Here is a 15391-nt window from a genome sequence, read left to right as displayed (position 1 = left end):
AATTTGGGAAACTTCAGAGGTGAGCTGTATAGTAACCTGAATAATCTCCTCTGTGCATGCACACTGCAGTGGAATTTTGTTTTGTGATTGCCTGCAAGATTTGTTCTGCAAAATCCTGCCTCTTTCAGTAAATGGGCAATTGCTCAATGTTTCTCTTTACCATTCTCATTAACTGTCTGGCCTCCAGGATTATTTAGAGCACACTATCCAGGTTCTGTACAATGGAAAACACATTTGGTTCCTCATGGGTGTTTTTAAGATGCTGTCTGAGACACAGCTGAAGAGAAAGCTATCAAGAGCCTACTTATCTACACCAGTCTTTCTGATGCTGGAAGGCAGCTTCCTTTTCATTACTTCTGAATCCTTAGATTTAGTGTAGGTCATCCTATATTTAGTTGTCACACTAGGGAACCACAAAGACTCAGCACCTGGAAAATGAGGCAATCTAATGACATGTGAACAACTGTAAAAGCACTTTCACTGAATGTACCTTCTATCATGGTTCTACTATAATGAATTTTAGTTCTCAAAAGTGATACTCATAAGATCAGTTTTTTTCTCCCACGGTCCCCTGCCCCCTTTCCATCTAGTTGTCCTGAGGGAATGAAGACAAGATGGGAATCTGGAATCTCTATCTCATGCAGTGCTCCTTTGCAGATTGTGGCCACATAACCTTTTTAGATAGAATTGATTTCCTAATGTATACATGTAATTATGGTGGTGTTTCCTGGCCCTTGAGTGGCTGAATTGCAAGTCCTTTGTATATAACAATTTTTATCTTTTCACTTCTAGTTCTCAAAGGAGTTCAGAAGGAATAATATAGATTTAAGATTTTCAAATCTCTTCATCTCCATTTCACAGATGGACTCTAAAATTCAAGAGGAGTTTAGGGATATAGATCATTATTATTTCAAATAAGATGTCAGCTAAATGCCTTTGTGAATCTGGGAATCCAAATGTGAATCTGACCATCCAGCTCTGGACTGGGAGATGGATGATGTATTTTCAGACCACACAAATGATTTGTGCTCTAAAATAGAATTTCTTTCTTGTAGAGCTGAGTACAGAAAGTGCACTGGCTGAGTTTTGTTCTTCGCTGTTGTTTTTACCTAAATGTGTAGATGAGTGGGTCTTCTCTCACTTGGAGCTTCTCACCTCAGTGTAGTTTCTCACAGCCAGCTGAAACCTTATGCCATTCATTCAGCTGCAGCTTGGTAGTATTTCTGAAGTTAAAGATTCAAATCCATAAATTTGTTGAAAAGACACAATTACATCTCTGGGGGCTAAGAAAGGAAAGCATTAAGGCAAAGGGTATTGGGATATATTTTCCTTCTTCCTCAAGTTCTTTGGGGGCTGTAATGCTGTGTTAGATATATAGTGACCTTTTCCCCTTCAGTCCTTGAAAATGGCAATTATATGGCATAACTGAAAGGTCAACTCAATGTTGCACCATGGTGGCTTTATCTATCTTAATGCTGCTCAGCAGGTGAAGGTAGAGCATCATGTAGTATGGACCCTCAGAGCTCCTAGCTTACCTCCACAGCATTTTGAATAGCCAACAGCTAAAGGACTGTCTCTCTGCTCATTTTGTTAGCTGTTGGTGGGTAGTTTAGAAATTGGGAACTTGCCCAGATTGATTGACTGTGTCTTGGATGATATTTTCCTGCTGGGCTAACTCTAAGACTGCATTCTCTTCCCACAGGGCAGTTTTTCCTCAAGGTGTTTTCTAGCATGCTGTCGTGCACTTCTTTATTTAGAGTTGAAAGTGCTTTGTTTCTTTCTTTAGTTGTTTGCAGGGACTGGGAGAGAGTGATGTAGGGACTGGCATAGGTATAACATTGAGTAGCTCTGCATTTTTTGGGACTTCCTTGTCAAGCATGAGCAATTTGCAAATCAAATGGCTTTCTTTGCCTGGTTTGCCACTTCTGAGCTCATATTTTAGAGGCAGTGGTTGTAACTCAAGGCTTTCTCCAAGCTGCTTCTTGGAATTTAAGTGAAACAATCCCAGCTTCTTGAAGCATATGTCTCCTGGAGCTGGGGAGCTGTTCTCTGCTAAATGAATATGGATACAGCTGTGGCATCTCACAGTGCTGCACCTTTATGTCCAGTCTTGAAGTGAGGCTCTATCCCCCAAAAGGAATTTGAAAGCTGTCAAAATGCTGTGAAGAACAAGCTTCATATTCAGTGAGGGTTGGGCTGGCGAGGTAGAGTGTGATATAATATGTCTTTGCCCTCTTTAGTCTTTCACCCCTTCCAACATCCAGGCATACAAGAGCCGATTCAATTCCTAATCTTGGTGTAACGAAACCACCTCGTGGTTTCTGTATTTGAGTTGATCTAAATTGGGATAGCAGGAGTTCCTGAATCCAACAGCTTTAGGCTATTTTAGGTGGTGAAAATCTGCCATTGGCACTATGGAAAGCATTTATAAGTAACAAGCTAATTATGTAAAATGCACACTGTCCACTTGTTAAGATCTTCTTAAAGTTTCATAATCTAATCAGAATTTGCTATGTATAACACTTGGCTTGTTGTCCTTCCCGTGCCTTTTTAATGCAACTTAGTTGGATGGATGGATGATCAATACAGGAAGGAAATATTTTCTTTAATACTGGTTGGTTGAGTGTGCCCCACGTGCTTTTTAAATACAATGCATAAAGAATTTTTCTTTGAATTACTGAGCAAAAGGGATTGCTTTGAAGATGGATGATATGAAGCCTTGTCTGTTCAGTGGCACTCATAGAATAAAGCTTTGGCTCTCCCTGAGCTGTTGTATTTTGGTTAATATGACTCTTCATATAGTCTCTATATAATATGATAAAGATATATGTGCTGAAGTGATGAAGTATTCTGAGGGTATTCACTTGAAATGTTGGCAAATTTCGATCCAGCTGAGGTTCTTACTGATATTCTTTAGTCTGGTCACCTTCAAAAGATGAGGGTACTGCCAGCAGCCCAGGTCTCTTGATAACCAAGATATCTTTAAAAGCAATTTATTCATCACCTGTGATTACCCACAGTTACAACATTTGCTTCCCTTCCATGAAACTCTGCATGGATTCAGTCTTTGAGGAAGGATGTCTAATGGTGTGGGACCTGGGTCTTTCTTGCTGGTGGTAAATGGATGTCAGGACATCGATGGCAGATGTTCACATTTTTCTGTCCTCCTTCCCCTTACTGCGACAAGCTGTGATGTGGAGGAGCAGTGTTTTGGGATGCTGGAGGAGAAAGTCCTTCTATCACTGCCATCCACTGAACATTGCTCTGTGTGCTGCCCTTGAATCTGAAGCAAAAGACAGGAAGGTTTGTGCCGTTGGCTGGCTCCACAGGAATCTCCTCTAGGATACATCAGCAAGAATGTAGACTCCTGCACTGGTGCTTTATCCTTGTCTGATGAGTTTGAAACCATGGCCAGAACTAGTTTTCTTAGCTGAACATCTGACAATTGAAGTTTCATTTGAGGCCCATAAAGCCTCAGGACTGCAAAACTCCTTCAGAAAGACACTCATGAGAGAGTCTTTGCCATGGGATGACATTTATGCAAGAGCTTTTGAGTATCCTTCTGTTGAGTGTTGTAAGGAACGGGGTCTTCATGTTCACAGTTCATTCCCACAGCCTCTCTTGGGGCTCAGAACGAGGATAAACTTCTACCATCCCATCACCATAATGTGTCTCATGCATCCTGCTCTCTCCAGTGTCCAGAAAGTTTGTTTTTTCACCTGTTTAGTTTTTAAACCTGCCATGAGGATAATATGACATTAGAGTGGAAAAGCTATCGCTGCTGTGCAGGGGAGGAATTGCAGAACCTTAAACTGCTCCCAGAATAGATCAGATGATGTGTCAAACTGCCCAACCATCTAAATACTCCAGGAGCTGACCTCCGTGCGATATATAATAGGGGCTGGGTAAAATGTTTTGAGGGGAGGGGGAGGTGAAAACTCCTTCTGCCTGAATCTGCATGCTTGTTTCTAGAAGTCATCGTTTGTCCAGAAATTGATTAGGAGCCAGTCTCTGCTTCCAGCTGGGCCATTCAGGTCCTGAGTATAAAAGCTGGGGCTGCAGGAGGAGGAAGCAGCTCATTCTCCAGTTGTTTTTCTGTCCCAGTGAACTCAAGGAGCACTGTGCTTCCTTCAAAGATTCAATTTCAAACCTCCAGCTTCTGAGATTTGTGTTGTCTGGAGAGCAACTTTTATTTTCTCTTTAGCCGTGGTGTTACTTGAGCATGTGTGTGCATAGGGATATCTCCAGGCAGTGAGGGAAGCTGCTGCCTTGGCTACAAGGAGTTTCTTCCCTGGCTGCCAACCTCTGTGGTCTGGGCAAGGGCAGCTTTGTAACTGCGGTATCTGCTGAGAACAGAGTGGGCAGTGTTTGGGAGGGACAGCACGATTTATCCTTCGGATGGGACGGGGAGGGAGAAAAGAAGGGGGCAAGTCCTGCTTGCATGATGTGTGCTGAGGAGCTGTTAAATTTGGGAGATAAAGGCTTAACAAAAGGACTGGCTGAGGTGTTAGGGGGACGAACGGGTGATTCATTATGAAGTCAGATGTGTTCCCTGGCAGGGATGGGGTGGGAGAGACTGACACTAACACATGGCTGGCCGCACTGCGGCGGGAGCTGTGCGAGGCGTGCCCACGTCCCGGCACGCTGGGGGCTGCCGTGGGTGGGAGGCTGGCTGGGGACAGGGCAGGATTGCTGCTAGGACCATGGAGGTGGGGTTGACAAAAAGGAGAGGCAATAGCCTCTCTGAGGAATGAGTGAAGTGCTCTGGATGTACGAGACCTTTAGCTCGATGCTGCCAAGTGTTGGCGTGTGGCATAGAAACACAGAACGGTTTGGGTTGGAAGGGACCTTCAAGATCATCTACATTCAAATCCCCTGCATAGGCAGAGACACCTTCCACTAGATCAGGTTGTTCAAAGCCCAATCCAACTTGTCTTTGAACACCCAGGGATGGGACCGCCACAACTTCCCTGGGCAGCTTGCACCAGTGTCTCTCACCACCATCACATTAAAGAATTTCTTTCTAATGTCTGACCTAAATCTCCCCTTTTCCAATTTAAAGTCATTACCACTTGTCCTCTCACTACAAGCCTTTGTCTGAAGTCCTTCACCAGCTTTCTTGTAGGCCGACTTCAGGTACTGAAATGTCTTGAAGGTCTCCCTGAATCCTCTTCTTCTCCACCCTGAACAACCTCAATGTTCTTAACATGTCTTCATAGGAGAGCTGCTTCGGTCCTCTGATCGTCATCCTTGACGTTGCTGAGGTCAGGTTTTGCTGTTTCTTTGGAGAGTGTAGGTGAGTTAACTGCTGCAGGAGAAGTAAAGTCTTGCACTGCATCTTATGAGTTCCTTTCTTGGTGCTGAGAATGTAACTGCCATAAAGGGTAGAACCAAAGTTTTCTTCAGCCAGGCCTGGGGAAGCCAGGGGAGAAATATCTGGGGAAGCCAAGGAGAACGGGGACAAGAGCTGTGTCTCCTGGTGTGTCCTGCTGTCTCTTGGCAGTCAGGAGTTTAGAGGCTTCCTGAGCCAGAGGCTGCATTCAAGCCCTCATGTTTCATCACCTGAGTGAACCTCCCTTTCCTGAATTTGTCTAATCCCTTTGGGAAATCTGTTCATAGTTTTGGGCTTCACAACATCCGGTGGCAATGAGCCTTGCCGTTTAACGATGCGCTGCTTGGAAGAAAGGCTCCGTTCTGGGAGCGTCTCGCATTTCTTCTTGGTATTTTTTTTTTTAATGCTGTACTTGACCTGAGTCAGCAGGTCTGATCCCTTCAAGGGCCTGAGTAAAGGGCTCTTTGTGGAGCCCCCAGCCCTGGGCAGATCTGCAGGGCTTCTTCAGGTTTCATGTCAGTAACAGGAGGTGTTTTGGGAACTGGAGCTCCGCTAGTAAAGGAGTGGCCTTACCCCACAGAACCACAGAATGGTTGGGGTTGGAAGGGACCTCTGGAGATCATCTAGTCCAAAACCTCTGCCGGAGCAGGTTCACCCAGAGCATGTGTGATGCTTTCAGATTCTGCCTTTGTAAATCTGCTGGGATAAACATAAAGCAGCACCAGTGTTAAAAGCACCATGAGCAAACATTTTTGGTTGGGTTTTTCTTCTTTGTTTAGATTTTAAATGCTAAACATCCTTTGCTATGTGCAACTCTCTCCAGAGAAGGGATGCTACTGAGAAAGATCATGAAGTTCGATTCCCTTTGCTTGGATCAGAGGAGCAAAGCTATTGCTGCAAGTTTACTTCACAGATTATTTTCTGGCTTTCGGGAATTCAGGCTTCATGGCAGGAGCAGATGTGACAGAGTTGGCATATGGCTCAACCTTGTTTTGTGAAAATTGTACCATTGAGCACCTAGCCTGTTTCCTTTGGTCTGCTGGCTTTTGTTGCACTTCTTTGTGTGCTCTGTTACATCTGTGGTGGTCCCCAACCCCACCAGAAACAATTTGCCAGCAAGGCAGGGGTGGAGGGATGTTTGTGTACATTTTCTGCAAGTGTGATCTAGAAATGTCCCTTATTTTCTGTGTCATGGAAAGTTCTTAGGCCCTATTCTAGATTAAAATGAACTGCTCTAACCCCTGGTCAAGGATGGATCTGAGTTGTTTTATTACTGCAGTAGGGATCTGAGAACCTAGAATGGCAGGATTTTCAGCAGTGTGGACAAAAAACAACCAAAACCCCATAAAGCCAAAAAGTCCTCCCTTTTTCCCCAAAAAAAACCCCACCCAGTCCACCAAAAACCTCAAAACGAATTAAACCCCCCCCCACGATAATAAAACTCCCATGTTATGGTAGTTTTGTCTTCCTGCTGCAAGGTGGTGTTACTATGAGGCATAGAAATGTTGTGCATAATGTGCACCCTCTCACCAATTCACCCTCTCATGGAAAATATCCTGAAAAACCCCTTCTTCCCTCCCCACCAAGGGCAGCTGAAGGGGGTTCGAAAGCCTTTTTATTTTCTTGTCTTGGCCTTATTTCTTCATCTTCTTCCATCATGTTGCTCCCACTTAACTGCTTCCCTACACCAAAACTCCCAGCTACACGTTGCCTACGGTCTAGTGGGACCCGTGCCAAAAGAAATGATGTTAAGCTGAAAATAAAATAAAAATAAGCAGTGGCTGGGATAAGGAGCAGGGGTGGATTGAAGGGTGGGGGTCTGGGAGCTGTCTATCCAAGGAGGGGGGTGTCAGTGGTGGTGAGGGGGGGTGGCAATTCCTGGCACAGGCTGTGAAGGGCAAAGCTAATGCCGTCTTAAATCGGGAGCGAAAGCCCCTGTTGCTGCCTGGCCCGTGCATTCCACTGGCACCGCGGTTCACCGACCAGTTTTAAGTTGGGTTGAAAATCCTTTGTAAATCTCACTGATTGCTGTTTCATTCTTGAGAGGATGAAGGAGAGAGGAAACAACCTACCCCTCCTCTTCTTCCCCCTCCTTTCTCCGTTTCTGCTCACTTACGGGCAAAATGGGTTGTTCCAGTGGAATTAGGTTGTAGGCAGCCCTTGGGGTTGAGCTACCTGAGACCTCCCAGCCAAGGGCTTAGCTAATGGTCACTGAGTTGGAAAAAATGGATGCCTGCTCCTCAAAACCCCTGCAGCTTTTTTGAAAGGTGACTTAGTGCTGGGAACTGTTCAGCAAAAGCCACAGGAATAGCAAGGGAGGGTTGCAGACATGTGTAGAGCTTGTCCTGGTATTTCCCTCTCCTTGTGTCATTTCCATGCTGGTGAAGCTTAATCATAGACCGGTTTGGGTTGGAAGAGACCTTGAAGATCATCTGGTTCCAACCCTCCTGCCATGGGCAGGTCCCCTCCCATTCCAACCTTCCTGCCATGGGCAGGGCCCCTCCCACTAGACGAAGTTGTTCCAAGCCCCATTAAACCTGAACACTTCCAGGGATGGGGCAGCCACAGCTTTTCTGGGCAACCTGTGCCAGTGTCTCACCACCCTCACAGGAAAGAATTTCTTCCTAAAAATCTCATAAAAATCTCCCTTCCTTCAGCTTAAAACCATTTCCCCTCATCCTAGCCTTACTTTAAGGGAGAGCTATTCATGGCCTGTGCACATCTTGTGCCTTGCATAGGTAGAAAATGCTGCAGCAGCTACAAGTATTTGCTTGTGGTGCGTCTGGTCACCACAGTGCAAAAATAGTTGTTCCTCATGGCACCTTGGTCTCTATGCAGGAATTCACCATAGTGAGAACATCTCCATCTCCAGTCCTTCACATCTGAACTGAGTCACGTATTCCCTGCTCATTCACTGAAGTATTTTTCCTTCGGTTGCTATATTTTGTCCTCACAGCCTGTGTGCCAAACTTTTTTTTTAATGTAATTTGTACAGGAGAAGTTGAGGGCATGTTTTGGCAGGAAATTGCATGGAAGTTTATTTATACATGCAGCAACCATCCTGTATCTGGGAGGCAACCATCTGTGTCTTACCCTGTTCACAGAAAAAATCCCTTCTGACCTGATGTGACAACTCATTTTTAAGGGTGGCAGGGTCCAGCTCTCTTCTCAGTGCAGGACAGATGGCCTTAGGGGGAGTTTCTGTTGCTTGGAACTCTGTGTTCACCAGCCTGGGAGAGGTCCTCTGACTTCTATGTGAACTTTTAGCTAAGGGTAAAACAGGAAACTCTAGCATAAATTATTTCTGTGGTAACACCTGAGTCTGAAAAGAGCTGAATAACTTGGGATGAGAGTGGTTGATGTGTTAGAAGTGTTCAGGAGAGCGCTGTTGGAAAGGGAAGAGCTGCAGATTTGCAGCAGCAAATTCTTACTTTCGGAAGCAGCTCTTAGTTCCTCTTGTGCTGGGTGCTGGAAATAACCCTTGGTAGGACCCAAAAGCCTGGAAGGGATGTGTAGCAGGATCTCTATATGCCCACTCCTCAATCTCCTGGCCCAAGATGCTGAGAAAAGAGGCTCAGAGAAAACCACTGCATAGATCCACCCATGCAAAAGAGTGATTTAAGACAAGTTTGAATGACTGGACCTTACAAGATTCTGCACTTTAATATCTTCTGAACAAAGAAAATCTGTTTAAGCATACTTCATCAGGAGGCTGGAGGCTGATGCTTCCTTCCTTGCTAGGTGGGATCTATTGGGATGGAAATTCCCCCATGCTGTAGCTTTTTTCCTCTCTGCCCTCCTAAATCCCACCACTCAGAAGCAGATCCAAGGATTTGAAGGCATTTCCCTCTCTGCAACATGTACTCTCCATTGAAACATCAGAGTAGGATACAGCTGTTTTCTCCCAGCACTCAGTGAGGTTTCAGGACTCTGTTCCTGTTTTGTGTTGGTGGAATTTTTAATGTCATGGTCTCCATGGTAGGAGGGCTGTTACTTGTCTCTTTGCAAGCAGAAGCTGCAACTAAGATTTGGGCATTATTAACTAATGAGGGAGCCCACATTTGAGAGGTTGCCACCTAAAGAAAAGCTCTGTGTTTGTGCACAATGCTGTTGAGGGGAAGATATGGACCAAAATAGCAATATTTGTGATGAGAGTAGCTGAATTTGTTACTTGAGATTCCAAATGTGGTTTTTTTTCACTTTAATTGTCTCCAATAACAAGACACTGTTGTTTATAAAGATCAAAAGGGAGAGACAAGAACAAAGCACAGAGTTGGTTGGGAATGACCTGAAAGGAAAAGAACTGGTGCATGGTTAAGGCACAGTGGTCTGTGCGTGATGACGAGGGGAGGAAGCCTTGCAAAGTGCCAGGGTATGTGCAGTTTTAGTGGCTGGGAGGAACACTTTTCCTCCTGTCACCTTCTTTGACCTGCACAATGTCACAACACCAGGTCAGAGGAGACGGGTGGAAAAATTACACTGAAGAAGATTTGAACTAGAAGTGAATAACTCTATCAGAGCAATCCTGATGCAGGGACTTAACACTTGCTAAGATAACAGGATATTGTGGAAGCTGAGAAATCCTCCCTGAGGTTTGCAGGATACCTTAAATTATTTTTTTGGTAAGAACTCAAGGGAATATGAGACCTTTTATTATTTATTTTGCATGTGTGTACATTAGCCAAAATAGGAAACCTTTGACTCAAAGAATGGCAGAGAATTTTGAAACTATCGTGTGTGAGTTGGATTTTGTAGCCTTAGCAAGATGGCAACAGGCATGGATGCCTGAATGCTGGGGTGAGCCCTGCATGTTGGAGCAAACCCAGTTCTGACTTTGAGGGGTAGAAAAAAAAATAGAGAACTAATTAGTAGCAAAGAGGAGAAAACTTTCTCTGACCCCAAATGATATGGGGGTCTACCAATGCTTCTGACAGCTCTGGGAAGAGCAGAAATGAGGTTGGTGAGTGCTCTTCAGACAGTTTTCATCAAAGGAGATTGAATTAGTGTGAGCAGAATGGTGGCACTTCTACCTGTGAGCACTTAAAAACCCAAACGATAACCCAAAACCCAGTACAGTGCAGAATAAGATAAATGATTCTTTGATAGCCAAATTTTGCTCCAAATATCAAGTCTGCATCACTCACAATGGAATTAAGAGTTTTTTCTTGGACTTTTTTCTTCTTATAATTCAAATAGCAATTAGCCTTTGTGGGATGGGGTTCCACAGTAAATCAAATTAGGAAAGCTTCACGGTGTGGGAGTGTGTGGGGGGACATACCAAGTGATGGTGGGGGAGAGAGAGGGCAACTGAAGGTTGTTGGATGCAAAAAATAGTACTATAGGCCTGGTGTCCAGCATAACTCAGTCTTGAGTTATGGAGTTGTTAATTTAGGCACTGCAGTGAAGGTTTGTGTTCAAGTTGTCAACTTTTCTGAAACTTTTTTTAATTATGAAAAAAAAGGGAAGAAGAGGTGGAAAGAGAAGAAAAAGGATTGGAAGAGTAGCAATCATGCAGGAAAAACATGAATGTAAAAAGTTAAAATAGAATCAATTCAGTCTTTGTACAGGTGTAGAGAGATAAATCTTCCAGTGGAGAAGGAAGTGCTAGATAGGAATGCAGTATTTCAGCAGGCCTGTCATTCCAGGTGGGTAGAGCAGAGGCATTTCCTTGCAGAAAAGCAGCTCACCTTGGCTCACATCTCTGGTGGCACTTTCAAAGGAAACTCTAAAACTCAGTAAAAACTGAGTGCACTCGTAGGTCTGTGCAGGTGCCTTATTTCTGTTTCATCCCTCTCAAATTCTCATCAGGAAAATCCCCATTTAAACAAGGGAAAATACATGGACACTGATGAAAGTGTGAGCTGACGAGGCAATAGAAACTCTTGACTTCTGAGATGGGCTGAAAGCAGGACTCATCTTGAATGGCCTCTCAGAAAGGACAATAATTCCATGGTGCTACAGATAAAACTTGGCTATGCAGCTATCTGTGTGAGCTGTGCAGCAGCAGGGCCTGTGTTTGGGATGTCTCCCAGGCCTGGGTGATTTGAGTCTGAGCTCCAGGAGAGCAAAGCAATTAGCAATGTTTGACATGAAGTTTACAACCAAAGCAGCTGAATGCCACTGGTGCTAAATGTGCAAACTGGACAGGTTTTGCTGTGTGCAGTTGGTGATGACAAGCCTTCCGGTTTCCTGGCTTCTGACTAAGAATTGATTGAACTGGAAGGAGAATAATGTAAATGATATTGTAAAGGTTCCTCTTGGATATGTGGGTATGGCACTGAGTAACCTTTCCTGAGGCCTGGAGGTCACACAGGTCCCTCCTGAGGTCATACAGTGCAAGTGTGCCACTTGGAGGAGATGTCAGGAAAAGACTGAAGCAGAAACAGTCTTGTGACTGTGTAGATTCATATTGCTCTTACAGAGGTTGGAGTTAACTTCAGGAGAGTTAAAGCCTAGTGGGTTGTTTGCAAGGAGCTATCTGGTCTTTCTCCAGCTTCCTAGTGGACAAACACACCTTCATCTTACCCTCAGTCCCCTCAATCAAAAATAATACAATTGCAAAGAGTGGGGGCTTTCAGTTTAAGTGTAACAGTTGTGGATCAGGTATGTAAAAAATAAAATAAACACCTTAATTTCTCCCCCATCCTGAAAAATTTCCTTGGAAGGAACAGCTTGGTCTTTGTGAGGAGCTGAGAAAGAGTCTGACTCTGACACTGTTGCCTTACGGGACCTCACTCAGCCTAGGTTGCATAAAAGGGCTTTATAGGATTATAAAGGTTCCATGCAGTGGCAGCTCCAAGGCAGCATTTCAGGTGGGGGCACCAGCTCTCCCTGGCTCTGCCTGCACTTGTTTATTATCGATGCCATGCTCTGAAAAATGCCACCTCACTCTTCTTCCTGGGGCTGCTGGAACGTGTGTGCAGGTCTGAGGCTGTTGCATTGGTTCCCCCCTGCTGAAACGGGCATGGATCCAGCACCAGCAGGTGTGGGGGGAGACGTGTGTGTACATGTGTTGCTTTTGCTCATGGAGGTCTTCACCTGGAGGAGGTTCATTGCTTGTTGGCTAAGAAAAGCCTCTTCATCCCCTAAATTTACTGCTTCTCTTGTTCTGGAGATGCTTTCCTAATTCACTGGCTTCACTCTGATTCAGACCAGCTTGAAAGCTGGTGAAGTTGTTCGAAGCAATAAGCCAGGAAGTGATGGACAGGTCTTGGCTCCGTGTTCCCATGGTGCGTTTTTCACCAGTTTGGATTTTCATGGCCCCTTTTCTCTAGCGGGTGAGGATTGGAAAGAGCTGGGTCAGGAAACAGAAAGTGGAAAAAAGGTTTTCTTCTGTCTTCCCTACAAGAACATCAAGTTGGTGTCTTGTCTTCAGGGTGTTTTCTTGGGATATCAGAGCTGGTGAACTCCTACCTAAACCTTTTACACGAAGCAGCAAAGATGGACATTGCTGACAATTTTCTATTGTTTCTCAGGACTTTCCACCCATTGGCTCCTGGAGGGCTGTCCTTGGCATTGTGCTCACCACAGATCCTGTTTTCTACTTTCTCCCTATCCCAGGCTTTTGCTTTTGTTTTTATTGAGGTGTATTGTAGGACCCACTTTGGAGGTACATGTACTTGGGCTGTGCACCAGCAACTATGCTTTTAAGTATTTCAAAGGAGAAGTGTGGGGAAGGCATTCAAAATCACCAATTTCTCTTTAGAAATCTTGGCTGTAGTGTCAATTCCTGTGTCCCTCCTCAATCTTCTACATGATACTTGGAATGTATCTTTTCCAGAACATTTAGTTGAATAGTACCTGCTCAGTTGGAAAAGTAAACTAGGAATGGGAAGCTGTAGAAAATTCTTCAATGCCTCTCCCTCTTCTTTGCCAGCTGAGGGATATCTGTTGTTCCAACTGTGAAAGCTTACAGGAATGCAGAAGACAGATTTAAGTTAGACATTAAGAAGAAAATCTGCATTGTGAGGACGGTGAGACACTGGCCCAGGTTGCCCAGAGAAGCTGTGGATGCCCAGTCCCTGGAAGTGTTCAAGGGCAGGTTGAACTGGAGCTTGGAGCAACCTGGCCTAGGGTGAGGTGTCCCTGCCCATGGAAGAGGGGTTGGAACTAGGTTGTCTATATGGTCCGTTCCAACCCAAACCAGTCTGTGATTGTATTGATGAAGGCCAGGAAAAAATGTCCTGGAGACTTTCTTGACTACTGTGTGAAGCTCTGACCAAGCCACCATTCTCATGAACAAGCCTGGTCAGAGTTCAGGTTAACAAGGCACCAGGGCTGGGTGATGTCCTAGCTCCTTGGGGAGCAGTCGAACTCCAGTCTGTTCAGACTGTCCGTCCCAGTTCAGACAGCAAAAACATAAGGGTTAACATTCCTCTGTACTTGAGATGGAGCTTGCTGTTTGGCCTTTTGGATGCTTTTAGCATTTTGGGGGAACAAAATTTGGGGAAAATGTCCATTATTTAGACTAGTTTTCCACATTTCCCACAGACCTATGACTTCATTTTTAGCATTGCAGGTTGGTGGTGGTTGTTGTTGTTTCCTCCCACCCTGCCCCTGGAAATCCTAGTACATTTGAAGGAGAACATTTCTCTGCCCAATTCTTTGTTCTCCTAAAAATCCAAACCCAGCCATTATTTTTCTCCCTTTCTTAGCCATCTGATGTGAAATGATCAGTAATGATTATGTCTGTACAGGATGTTGCTGGCTGTGGCTTAGGTCAGGATTTTGTGCCCATTGTGTGAGGAAGTTTGGGAGCTGAAGCATCCTAGCTGCTTGCCCTTGGGGACTGTGCTCCTGGTAGGAGGTGTCCCACTGATTACAGAATCACAGAGTTGTCATGGTTAGAAAGGACCTCTAAGATCATAGAGTCCAACGGTCAACACACACTAAACCCCCCACTAAAAAAACAAGCAAGCAAAAAAAAAAAAAACCCAAACAAAAAACCAAACTCCAACCTCAGTCACTAAAGTGTGCCTTGAAGTGCCATATCTACAAGTTTCTTGAATACCTCCAGGGATGGTGACTTAATCACCTCCCTGGGCAGCCTGTTCCAGTGCCTGAACACTCTTTCAGTACAGAAATTGTTCCTAATATCCAATCTGAACCTCCCCTACTGCAACTTCAGGCTTTTTCCTCTGGTCCAATCATTATTTGAGACAAATCCTTATTAAAAAAAAAAGAACAACAAACCACTGCTCCTGCAGGGCAGGTGGGATACTAAGGGGTCTCCAGAATCCCTCTGTGTTCAGTGGAGGGGGTGAGCATGAGCTCTGCTCCCATGCCCACCACTCCATGCACCCCAGTGGTCCTGCAGTGATGGAGATGTCTGCGACACATCCCTGTGCAGGATTGCAATGGTTCAGCAAGTTTTCGGTCCTGGCTTTAAGCAATTCTTCCTTTTTGCCTGGGGAAATGTCTTCAGGTCCTTCGAAAACTCTACATAGTGATTCCCATTGACTGTGTGGACTGGCATCTGGCCGGAAAAGGGCAGAGCCAGGAGAGTGGGGTGCAGGCAGCCTGGCCAACAAACTGCTCATGAGCCCAGCAGATGTTCCTGCAGCCTCACTGATCTCTGGGGCCAATGCCAGCCTGGTCCTTTTCCAGCAGCTCGTCACTTGACACTGGGAACAGTACGCTGGCTTCTTTTGTTGCACATTGTACAAGTCAAGGACCTTGTGCTCGGACAAGGCAGGAGAGGGGACATGTATTTCTTCAGGCCATTTTTTAGGTTTTGAGTCTGTTTGTCCCTGGAAAAAGCTTTTGGCAGTATTGCCTGTAAAAGTGTATCCTGCTCTCAGGCTGTGGCTTGCTAGATTTTATGTAAGGTTCTCTTCTGCTGGGGGCAAAGTGTCTGCGTGTGCTTTCTCAGTGTGTCTCCCGGGGCTGGTGGGATGAATCACCCTCTTCCCCTTCCCAAGCCAATTCTACTTGATGTGCTCAAATGAGAGTGGCTGTAGCACTCTTGTCTTTTCACTCATTTCCCAAGTTCATGCAGCTAGGTACCTTCAACTATTTATTCCCTATTTCATTTTTCGACACATCCCTGTGGTGGAAATA

At 45.0% G+C, this 15391-nt stretch overlaps 1 protein-coding gene across 1 annotated transcript in view; it reads left to right on the top strand.

Moving 5' to 3' along the window:
* Positions 1–15391, top strand: part of WNT9A (Wnt family member 9A) — a 62004-nt gene that overhangs the window by 24382 nt on the left and 22231 nt on the right. The gene's annotated exons all lie outside the window — the stretch shown is intronic.

This window comes from Apus apus, chromosome 2 (genome assembly GCF_020740795.1).
Source record: "Apus apus isolate bApuApu2 chromosome 2, bApuApu2.pri.cur, whole genome shotgun sequence".
NCBI classification, from domain to species: domain Eukaryota; kingdom Metazoa; phylum Chordata; class Aves; order Apodiformes; family Apodidae; genus Apus; species Apus apus.
Note: the sequence above shows the minus strand (reverse complement) of the source record. Positions and strands in the feature narration are given on the sequence as shown.